The sequence below is a fragment of the Brienomyrus brachyistius genome, chromosome 2, assembly GCF_023856365.1.
Source record: "Brienomyrus brachyistius isolate T26 chromosome 2, BBRACH_0.4, whole genome shotgun sequence".
Lineage (NCBI taxonomy): Eukaryota > Metazoa > Chordata > Actinopteri > Osteoglossiformes > Mormyridae > Brienomyrus > Brienomyrus brachyistius.
Window position 1 is genome coordinate 30685499 of NC_064534.1, and position 12004 is coordinate 30697502.

The following is a 12004-nucleotide window of genomic DNA, read 5'->3' on the forward strand; positions in this document are numbered from 1 at the left end:
AACAGACTATTTCACATTAGATCAAACATATTTCTTATGTTAAGAAATGTTAAAATGACTGGGTAGCATATTAGCTCTCCTCAGAACAAAGAAAGTTCAGGTTTACTTTTGCATAACACCTCAAACAGCCCCCTGTTGGAGATTAAGGGGATACAGCGAGCCCACACCACCCCATATCCATGAAACACTAGTGTTCACTTACCACCAGTGAAAGTATTACTCACATTCAGCCCTACAGGCAGTGCCACACAGTGCAGGTCCCCCACAGCAAACAGTGGTGGTACATTGGTGCAGACCTAGCCTTGTACAGAATCACTGAGCAGCTGCCTTCTTAAATGCAACGCAGAGGAAAGCAACACCACATACATACAAGCTGATCACACACTTAAATACTATTTAAAATATTATCCTCCAATTGCAGCAGGAAAGAACAAAGAGGTGAGCTGAGTGCCTGCACAAAACTGTCAAGGATCCGGGCGGGTTTGGCATGAGGGCGTGGCATCATACAGGCAGGGAACAGAAAGTGGAGAGCCCACTGGCGCCTGGGAGGACACAACAGATCACGAAGGGTCAGAAGTAAAGATTAAATTTACAAAAGGCTCAGTCAGGCAGGCAGGCGGACGGACGGACAGGCAAGGGTACAAATAACAGAACATTCAAACATCAGTAACATACATCAAAACATCATACATCCAACAACGTTAATGACTCCAGCAGAAACAAAATGGGATCAGGAACAGTACAACAAGCTAACAAGGATAACACAGAACAGGTGAAAACAATTAACAAGGACTAGTAAAACAGGCAAGAGTAGGGCAAAAACACTAGTAATTAATTTAAAGAACTAAACAGGGAAACTAAGAACTGAGAAAGAAACAAGGAAAACAGAATCTAACATTGGGAATAACAAAAACGGGTAAAACACAACTAAGGCACAAAGCAAGAAACCAAAACTGAATACAAGTCATAGGACTAAACTGATACAAATGAAACACTAGGAACAAAATACAAAAAGAGGAGGCAGGATTCAAACACAAGACAGAAGGGTTCACAGGCAGCCACTCGTGGGGCCACATGGCTCAAACATTAAAGACTTGGACAACAGTGTAAGAGAGGAATGATTGGGACAAACCAGCTGCTGACCCTAACGAAAACAACCATAGCACGACAGTAAAAATGAGCCGTAATCAAATAAACCATAGGAAATAGTGGCTGGTATGATTCCTTTAAAGAATAAATACATTATTTAGCTGACCAAACAATTTAGTTAAAATTTAAAGGCAAAACACAATAATAAAACATGCAAAAATGCCCTATTCCCAGAAGGCAGTGAAATGGTTCGGCGTGTTTTTCAATGGGTCTAAACAGCAACACAGCAGCGTACCAGTGGTTTCAGGATGCCGGTGACAAACAATTGCTTTGTTTCTCCCCACAGAGAGTGGAAACCACATCCAAAATCACCCTATAAAAAAACATAAATTGTGCATAATCAGACATGCTGACACTATGAAGAGCATTATATATTAGGTTATAACCTTGTATGGAAGGCGCATCGGCATAGAGCACGCAGCCATCACTGATAGTAATGTCTGGCTGCAGGTGCCTTTATCAGACCCTGCCACTCTCAGGCCCCGCCTCTCTCACACCTTGCCACTCTCAGGCCCCGCCTCTCTCACATCTTGCCACGCTCAGGCCCCGCCTCTCTCACACCTTGCCACTCTCAGGCCCCGCCTCTCTTAGACCTTGCCAAAATCTACTAAATACAAAAACAGAGGTGAGTGGACTCAAACACATGACTGAGGGGTTTACAAGTTGACTTGGAGAACAGGGAGGACAGGATGGCCAGCAACATCTGCTGACCAATCGGGGAAGAGACATGAAAGACTGGGTTGGATGGTTGCAGACTCTGACAGCGTCCATGACATAATCCATATTCTCCCATGGATTTCTGAAGGTACATTGTATATACAAATGTTTCACAGCATTCACTATGTAGCTCTCAGCATATTGAACAAGATGAGTCCTCATATGGGCCAATCCGTTCAAGTTTCACCGAATGACAAGGTTTTCCAGCTAACTTGTAACACAGGGACTACCATCCCTCCCTTTTGATGGACCTCTCAGACACCCAATATCCCGCAGCTCCATCAACCAGGAAGAAACGAATAGCCAGTAAGATGAGTTCAATGATATATCACAAGCCCCACCTTATTTAAAGCTACACTGCCCAACAGCATTATGGTGCTTGTCACTGTCGGCGCAGCTATAGGTGGTTACTCAGTTGGAAGGTGCAAAAGGGATGACATTTAAAACACAAGATACAAAGCCAGAAATGGAATTAAGCAGAAAACAATTTAACATGCATAAGGAACTTTTTTATACCTTTATTCGTACTTTTCAAGACTAGGTTAACTGGAGATGGCGAGGGAAAAACTGACCACATGGGACAGTCACTGTACTAATTGAGACAAGACTTATATCGACAGTTGTCAAGGGGCAGAGTTTTCAAAATAATGTTTTTCACTGGAGGCACACATCTTCAAAATGCTTATAATACCAAGAGAATCCCACATTAGCATTTCTGAGAGCATGAGTTTTTTTATGACCTGATTTAGTTTATCTATGTAGGTGAAACTTTCGGAGGTAGATTTTTGTTTGGTTAGCATCTCGGGACTGTCAAGATTTAAACCATTTATTTGTGCATGTTGTGCAAGTTGTTTGGTTGTTTTAAGCATTTTATTTTGGGATGGTCTTATATGTGTGGCATTTTTGGATTGCCACTGTTACTGACCTTCAGCCTGTCCCATTATTTAACCTTGTATAACCTTGTATGGAAGACCCTGCCACTCTCAGGCCCCGCCTCTCTCACACCTTGCCACTCTCAGGCCCCGCCTCTCTCACACCTTGCCACTCTCAGGCCCCGCCTCTCTCACACCTTGCCACTCTCAGGCCCCACCTCTCTCACACCTTGCCACTCTCAGGCCCCGCCTCTCTCACACCTTGCCACTCTCAGGCCCCGCCTCTCTTAGACCTTGCCAAAATCTACTCTCTCTATGCATTCATTAGAGAATACTTTGCCCTCTCCATGGATCCAGTAGAGGTGACATGACAAGAGGAACAGCTTAATGAGTCGTTTCGCTTCTTGATTAAGGGGATACACTGCCTTCTCGCATCAAGCCAAGTTGTCATATCTTCTATCACTCCAGTACATCATGTCATTTTACGCAGTAAATCTGATGGACACTTTGATTGCTCTAAAGGCTGTTTGATGCAATGCTAATTAGTCCTGTGTATCCAATAAGTCTGCGTTTGAGTATGTTTCCCCAGTCCGGTCATTGACGTTGTGATGTAATTTCAGGTTCAGGTTCCTGAGTCTGTTATCCCTATTAATTCCCTTGTTCACCCGACTCCCCGACTCCTGCTCATGTTTCCCTGCTCTGTTCCCTGTGCTTCCTGACAGAACGACCGGGTTCCCAAAAAAGATGCCTCGCCTGACTGAGGCCGAGTATCTCGGTCTGGTGGGCGGGGGTAATACTGTATACTGGCTCATCCAGCCCGAAGTCCAGGATGACCCCACGGCTAAAACCCTCGGACACTCTGGAAGAGATGTCCCTATCCGAGGACTCGTACCTCACTGGGGATGTGCGTCAGAACTTGCGGCAGCTAAGGCGAGGGGGTGTTGAAGAGGGGTGGTCTCCCCGGTGGTGAATTGGGAAGAACCCACACCCAAAGCACCTTTGTCAATGGCTCCAGTACCCATGGTTCCTGCTCCAGCCCCCGTGGTTCCTGCTCCAGCACCCGTGATTCCCGATTCCCTGGTTCCTGCTCCTCCGGTTCCCGATTCCCCAGTTCCATTTCCCATGCCTCCAGCTCTCATTCCCGAGGAAGTCCCTGATCGTTGGACCACCGCTCCTCCCCCTTCAGTGGAGATGCAGAAGGTGCTCAAGTGGGACCCATCTGGGATTTCCCTGCCCCAACTGACCACTCTGGTGGGTCACCCCGACTGCCACTCCATTATGGCAGAACCCGGCCAGGACCCTGTCTCTCAGTGTCCCACAGAGGGAGAGGACACCTGTGCCGGGGTCGGGTACTGCCCCCCAGCTCGCCTTCAGTCCCCCTTGCTTCGGCCTGGTGGTTGCCTGCGGTTCCCCCAGCTCCTGCTCGGCTGTCGCCTACGGTCCCCCTGGCTCCTGCTTGGCGGTCATCTCCAATGCCTCGTTGGTGGCCTGCGGTTCCTCCAGCTCCACTTCATCGGTCGCTTATGCCTTCACCAGGTGTGGCTTTGCTGTCATGTGCCGCAGCTGTTACTCCCTCCACGCCTCCTTCGGTGTCCCCTTCACCTTCCCCCGGTCTCCTCCAGCAGTCCCTCTGCCTTCCTCCTCGCACCCTTCGGAGTCGTCTCTTGCCTCGCGGTTGCTGAGGATCCCTACTGCTCCGGCCTCGTGGTTGCCTGTGGCCCCTGCTGCTCCTGCCTTCAGCCAGCCAGGGTTCCCCCTGGTTTCTCCCGCTCTTTGCCTCTTTGCCCCTTGTTTTTGCCCCATTTGGTTCTCCTTTTCCTCATTTGCCTGACCCTTCTATGTTTGCGTCTGACCACTGTCCTCCTTTCATTGGTATGCCTTCTGCTGTCATTCCACCGTTGTTACCATCTCTGGTACCCATGTGTGCGTCTGGTTTCCCTGTGGTTTCTCAGTTGTGTCTTGGTTGTTTTCTTTGTGCCTGTTCTGCGTGTCGGTCCTGTCCCCGGTGCCCCATTCATGTTGTTTATTTCGTTTCCCCAGGTTCTGTCTCATCCTGCCCTGTATTCCATCGAGTCCCCTGTTTGGTCCCCTTAGTCTCTTTAGGTGTGTTCGGAGTGCGCGCCTTTGGGGGGGGGGGGGGGGTTCTGTCGTGATCCGATTGTGCTGATCCACTTGTGTCCCACGCCCCCCCCATCTACCTCGTATGGAATCCCCGTGTTATCAGCTGCTTCTTCTTGTATCTAATTAGTCCTGTGTATTTAAGTCCACGTTATAGTATGTTTGCCCAGTCCAGTCATTGACATTGTGATGTAGTTTCATGTTCCTCAGTGTGTTATCCTTCTTAAATCCTGTGTTCACCCAACTCCCCGACTCCTACTTATGTTTCCTCACTCCGTGCCCCGTGCTTAATGTCTTGTTCACCGCTTACTGTATCTCAGTTCTCATCTACAAACTGAGCTTGCCTACAGGGGGGGATGAACAAGATTTAGAAAGGTATATCCACTTGTCAGTTGTATAGGATAGGCTGCTACGGAGACAGTGGAGACCTACTCAAGCCCCTGCCCTAGTCGTGAACCAGATGCCAAACCCTCAAGAGGAAAGACCAGAACCCGGCACCTTGGCAAGAGACCCCTGAGTTCAAAGGAATGGCACTGGCGGATACAGCAGTCATTTTGCCTATATTGTGAAGGCACCAACTATCTCCAGGCAGCTTGCCCAGCACATCCAGCACCAGCAATCTACCTGAGAGATAATATCCTCAGTAAACAATGAATTTCATGTTCGAATTATCCTACAGAAATTTTTTTTCTGTTCCAGCATTAATTGACTCAGGATTCACCAGCAAGCAAACTAAAGGTCACCTTAGCCCTGATTAATCCACCTCTATCAGTTGGGATGCTTGACGGCAAAACCTTTAAGGACTGTTTCCTCACCAAGAACATGTATACTTCCTCCATTGTGAAACCATCCAGTTCTTGGTGTTGCCTTCTCCTCATTGTCCTGTGATATTAGAACTTCACTGGCTGTTGAAACATAATCCTGTCATTTCATAAGCAATGGGTGAATTAGCAGCTTAGAGTAAAAAGAGTTGGAAGGAGTGTCTGTCTGTTCCCTGTAGCGTGACAGATTGACAGTCCTCAGGTCTTGAATGCTCCCATGATTCTGGCCAGTTGTACTCCTTACTGTGACGTATTCAGTCCAACCCCAAAACTCTGGTCTTCTACCTAATCAGACATGGAACTGTGCTACTGACTTGCTACATGGGGAGACTCCTCCAAAAGGTGTGATCTATCCTTTATTTGTGTTGCTCCTTGCTTTAGTTTAGACGTTTACCTTCTTGGATTTGACCACTCATGGTCCTTTGGTTTCGTGTGTCAGAAGAAGCATGCATCACATTCCAAGAGATGAAGAAGCTGTGGATGCTTCTGAGGTAGGGAATGGAGCATTTCACTCGCACCTTTATTTTTCACCCTGCAAGATGTCCCCTGCTGAACTAAATTATGATGAGGAAAATAAGTTACTGGTTATTAAATGTACCTTGAAAGAATAGAGAATAGAGACATCATTTAGAGAGAACTGCTCACCCTTTCCCAGTATTAATGGATCATTGTAACCTTGAATATAGCCGTAAAGCAAAATTCTTTAACCTGTCAAACTCATCTGGCTTTATTCTTTGCCCGATTCCACTTGACAGTCATCCTGATTGTATGACCACCATCAGCACCATCAGAATCCATCCTCCCAATCTCTATAGTGCTGGCACCTGTACATTGGGGGCTCAAGGATTCTATACTGGCTGTTTCCCAGACCTATAACAGCCCTTCAAATACCCCTTTTGGGAAATGTGTGTACGTACCTGGAGCAACAAGCAAAAATAAATGAAGTTATTAGGCAGAATCACTCACAGCTGTTCAAAACTGTGGAGGAGACAATTGCCGTAGGTGGAGTTGTTCAGGGGAAACTGGGTCTGACACGGGGGCACACTTAAATCTGTTCTGGTCACCCAAGAATAATGCAGAAATTGAGCCCCATACAAAGACCCGCAGGTTGAGGACAGCTTGGAGCCCTGGCCAGTACCACAGAGACCATAATCTCACATCACTATGCATTTCATAATGGATCTGCCACCCCGCAAAGGACTCCTGAAATACGTGGTGGACTGGGAGGGCTATGGTCCAGAAGAGCAGTCATGGGTACCAGTGTGTAGTATTCCGGATTCCTCCCAGGTTGAAGATTTCCATTGGATGTGCCCGGACCACCTGGTTCCTCGTCCTTGTGGTCACCCACCTTACCAGCATTCCAGAAGGGGGAGGGGGGAGCGGTTTGCTGTCATACTCATGCCATTACCTTCCCTGGAATTTTGAACAGCGGTGTGTGATCCCGCACCAAACCAAGCTTTTTGTATTTGTATTCCATTCAATTCTTGCCTTTCTGTCTCTCTGTTTGGATTGTGTTTTTGTTACTAACCTTCAGCATGTCCCTTCATTTTGCTCCTTGGATCATGTTATTGTATTTGACATATAAAGTGATATGCGCAGCAATTTCGTGGTGTAACAGAGCAAATGGGTGCTTCTGTTATGTGTATTGGTGCTGTTATGATGAGAAATTAACGCATTTTATCATTTTGCCACAAATGAAGTATCCTTCAGCCATAAAAAGGTTAAAATGCAATGTCATTTCTTGTCATAACAGCACAATTGCACATAAAATAAGATCCCAATTGTTCTGTTACACCAAGAAATTGCTGCGCATATTACTTTATAAGTCAATTGCACACTTGCAGACCAGCTATGTGCATCTCTGCTTATTGGACTTGCTCACTTACCTACCTTGCCAGTGTTGACCCGGCCTGTGTTTTTGAGCAGATGATACCATGGTTTCTTTTTAAAGAAAGTGCATGAATGTTTGCCAGTTATCCTTTTGTTGAAGAACATAAAGCTAGAACATATGACAAGGTCAGCTTGTCCTGCCTTGTAAGAGCAATGTATTCTTTTCAGTGGACATACATATTCACCAAAGCAAAACCCTGAACACGATGAGTAGTTGGAAGATGAATGAATGGAATTGAAAGCATTGCATTATTATTAGAAGTAGCATTACTCTTTCATTGCTTATTTAACAAATAATTTTACCAATTAAAACTTACCCATTTATGCAGCTCAATTTTTTGCTATTATTTTCAAGGTTCCCTTTCACCCCGTAAGGCTTTATTTGGGGAGATTTAGTCACATCAGCAGTCCTCTTCTTCTCTTTGGGTGTGAGTCCATAAACTCTAAACAAACAGGTTTATGAGGTAATTTAAAGCTGTCACAGCCTGCAGGGCAGAGCCCACCAATTAAGCTTCAATCAGCGATTCCACCTGTTTCATCCCTTAAAACCCTTTGCGCCCTTGCACTCAGTATGAAGTACTGCTAACCTCTATGAGCTGTACCGAGAATTCTGTCTCTTGTCTTTCTCGTTCCTTAACTGCCCTGCCTGCTCCTGCCCTTGATGCTCCTGTACTGCCTTTTCCTGCCTGACAACCCCTCTAACCTGCCCCCTCATCCTCTGTGCTTTCATAGGACTGAATCCCATGGCTTTAGACTTCTCCGGACCCGAGACCCCGGATACAGATATCGTCTGCCCATTTCACTTTGGGTTGCCTGTGATTCCCAATAAACCTCCCTGTCTCTGGCATTCAGGACTTAGTTTTCAATGTGCCTCCAACCTGACAAAACAATCCATCTGAAGAAAATGGACCCCGCGGAGACACAGCAGCAGCTACAGGATGCCCAGTCTCAAATCAAACAAATTTCTACAATGGTACAGCAGCTTCTGGAAGGACAAGCCGCCAGAGTTTCTCTCTCATCCTCATCTCCACATGCAGCTGCTTCAGTCATGATTGCTGTTCCAGAGTAGTATCAGGGGAACCCTAATTATTGCCACTCCTTCCTGATGCAATGTGAGATGTGGATGAACACTCCGATCATTCCTGTGACAACTCCGCTTGAGTCTGCTTTGTCATTTACAGTACATCCTGCTGTAGGAAGAAGTCATGGAGACCAACTTTTCCCTTGAGTTTGGGACCATGGCAACCAGATTCCTGCTTGAAAGTCTCCAGGGTCGCGGGACACTTTATTGACATCTCACTCACTCAGCAGCTGAGTATTCCTCTAGAGCCACTCTCTACCCCACTTGCTATCCACTGTACCATTCCTCTGATACTATAAGTGGGGTTGCTGCACCGAGATCTACCTGCTAGTCCTCCGCACGTAATCCGCTCATTTTAGGACACCCCTGGCTGAAACAGCACAAACCCCAGAACGATTGACAGGCTGGTGAGTTAGCTTCCTGGTCTCCAATCTGCATTTCCCAGTGCATGCCAATGCTATATACAGTGTCTTCTATTGAAAGCCCTATTTCAGAAAATTGGGCATCAATTCCGAATGAGGATCATGAATTCCTTGCTGTCTTTATCAATCCACGGGCATTCAAACTACCCACACATCGCTTGTGCGATTGCTCCATTGATTTTGTAGAGGGCATTCCCCTTCCAAATGGATGCCTGTTCTCATTGTCCAGGGCTGGAGGAAGAAGCCATGACTGCATACGTGAATGATGTGAGCAAACAAGGTATAATATGACCTTCTACTTCCTCAGTCACATCGAGATTCTTATCCTTTTAAGAAAATGGATGGAGGACCATGGTTTTGTATTGACAACCAATCACTCACTGTTAAACAAAGGGAGCCCTTACCCATTAGATCACCGTGATCCAGTGGCAGCCAAAAACTAAAGTTCCCCTTTGAGGTAGACGCATTGCAGGTTGGAGTGGGAGCCATGCTTTTACGGAGGCATGGTGAGTCCGGACGTTGTAACCTTTATGTGTATTTCTTATTACTCTAGGATACTATCTCCTCTGCAGTGTAACTATGATGTAGGAAACTGAGAGTTGCTAGTGATTAAACTCACTCTGGAAGAATGGTGTAATTAGTTAGAGAGGGCTAAGTATCCTTCTGTCTTTACCGATCACTGTAATATGGAATATATTCAGAATGCCAGAGGCCCAATGCCCAATGCTGGTCTCCTTACTGTCTTTGATTTCAAAGTATCATATCTCCCTGGATCTAAAAATGTTAAAGCTGATGCCCTGATCCCCCAGAATCTACCCCAGAAGCAACAAGCCCCTATTTTACCTCCCTCTTTGTTGGCCCCATAATTTGAAACCTCAAGTAATATATTTCTTGAGGCAAACCAACAGGAAGCACCACCACAGGAGTGCCCCCCAGGTGAAACTGATGTACCTCCAAGGATCAGGTCTGCTACCATTCAGTGCATACCTTGCACAGTTCTGGTCATCCAGGATCCTCAACCATTGTACCCATTACTACTGATGGCCTGGGTGGTGCAAAGATGCAGAGGAATATGTAGCTTCTTGCCCTGAATGTGCCCAGCTCAAGTCCTCCAACCAGCTCCCCTCCAGGCAGCTCCAACCATTACTTATGCCTTGCAGGCTAGACTTCATTTCAGATCTTCCATCCACTCTGGGGAACACAGTGATCCTCACCATCATTGATCGATTTTCGAAAATGTATCATTTGGTTCCCCTTCCTAAACTCCTTATGACAAACGAATTAACCAGTCTGTTAGTGATGTCAGTTTTCCACTACGACGACATACCAGAGGACATTGTCTCATATCGGGGACACATTGAGTCAGGTGTTCTGGTCCTTCTGCTCTAAACTGAAAATTTTGTTAAGTCGTTCCTCCAGCTGTCATCCCCAGTCAAATGGTACGGCCTAGAGGACCAACCAGGAAATGTCCAAAGCTCTACCTGTGCCATCCCTTAAAATACTGTTGCTTTCTTGACTTACTGAGCATTCTAATCCTGCCTCTTGTCTCTCCTGTTCCCTACCTGCCCTGCATTTTCCTGCCCTTCCTGCTCCTATCCTGTTTAGACTTGCATGCCAGTCGTCTCCTATCCCTCTGACTTGCCGTGTGTTCTCATCCCTTGTCCTCCGTTCTGTCGTAGGACTGACCCCCCAACTTCTCCAGACCCATGACCCTGACTACGATCATGCTTACCGATTTCACTTTTCATTGCCTGTGATTCCCAAAAACAACCCCTGTCTCTAGCATTCAGGTCTTCTGTTTTCTGTAAGCTTCTGACCTGACACTAACTTTATCTGACAACCTTACAGCAAAAATCACACCATCACAACTACCCAAACTTCCAAAACCATGTAAATCATCCTCTCTTGATCTGTATTTCAAAATAAAAGCACTTTCATGCCACAATCAATTACCTGCCCGTTTTCTTAACCACAGCATGACCTGCTGTCCGCATATCCGGTCTGTATTTTGTATTTCACTAAATGTAGCTCCACAGTGTGTATATGAGATGCCCAGTAATGGTTATGTAGCAGTCTGAGCCCACTGTGTGACCTTCTCCCACGTATCATCACCCCTCTCACCACATTTCAGGGAGCAACACCCAGTTAGCTTTTCTTTGGTAGATATATTGAGTCATGATCCCTTTGTGAAGGCCTTGGCCCTATGGGGTACCCAGAATATTATAATGACATAAGAGGTCAGACAAAGACAAAGGAAATCATGGAATGAAGGGTCATTTAGTATCATGGCCAAGGTCTCCCACAGCAGCTGTGACTAACAATGTAAATGATGTGGCTGCATACAATCCACCTTTATGACTTAAAACCAGCACATTCCTCTCTCTTGGAAAACAGGCTTTGTGAATATAGAGGTTTTACCATTTACAAAAGCATGGTTTCTACATTTCATTTAGGGAATAGTAGCATTGATCCACACACACACACACACACACACACACATAAAAAAGCTTAACCCCTACCCAACCCTAACCTTAACCATAAGTAACCAAATAAAAGTAAAGTTTTAGTAAATTTTAATAAAGTTTTGTTTCCCCTTGTGAGAGATAATGTACCCCACAACATAAAAATAAGAGTTTTTTTTTTCATTTTGTGGGGACAAAAGTCCCCACAATGTAATATATACTTGACCCCCAGAGACACTCATTTTCAATATTCACTTTGAATTGTTGAGGTATCAATATAGTCTGTCATAACATAAGCATCTACTGTGTTTCACCTGGACAAAGAAGTAAATTGGTTGCTTGTTTTTTTACATTTCAATATATCTTTTTGGCAACAACATGCACCTGCTTGTTTCAGAGTTTAGGACCACATTGACACCAATATATACAGTAAACTTGGTAAATTTGCAAACGACACCGAGGTAGGTGGTGT

General features: G+C 45.7%; 1 long non-coding RNA gene across 1 annotated transcript; it reads right to left on the reverse strand.

Moving 5' to 3' along the window:
* Positions 1–390: 390 nt before the first annotated feature.
* LOC125716466 (uncharacterized) lies at positions 391–1571 on the reverse strand. The gene is made up of 3 exons (XR_007384343.1): positions 1536–1571; positions 1385–1462; positions 391–542 (listed from the first exon to the last, which is right to left on the reverse strand). It is a non-coding gene; the product is annotated as an uncharacterized LOC125716466 (long non-coding RNA).
* Between the last annotated feature and the right edge of the window lie 10433 nt (positions 1572–12004).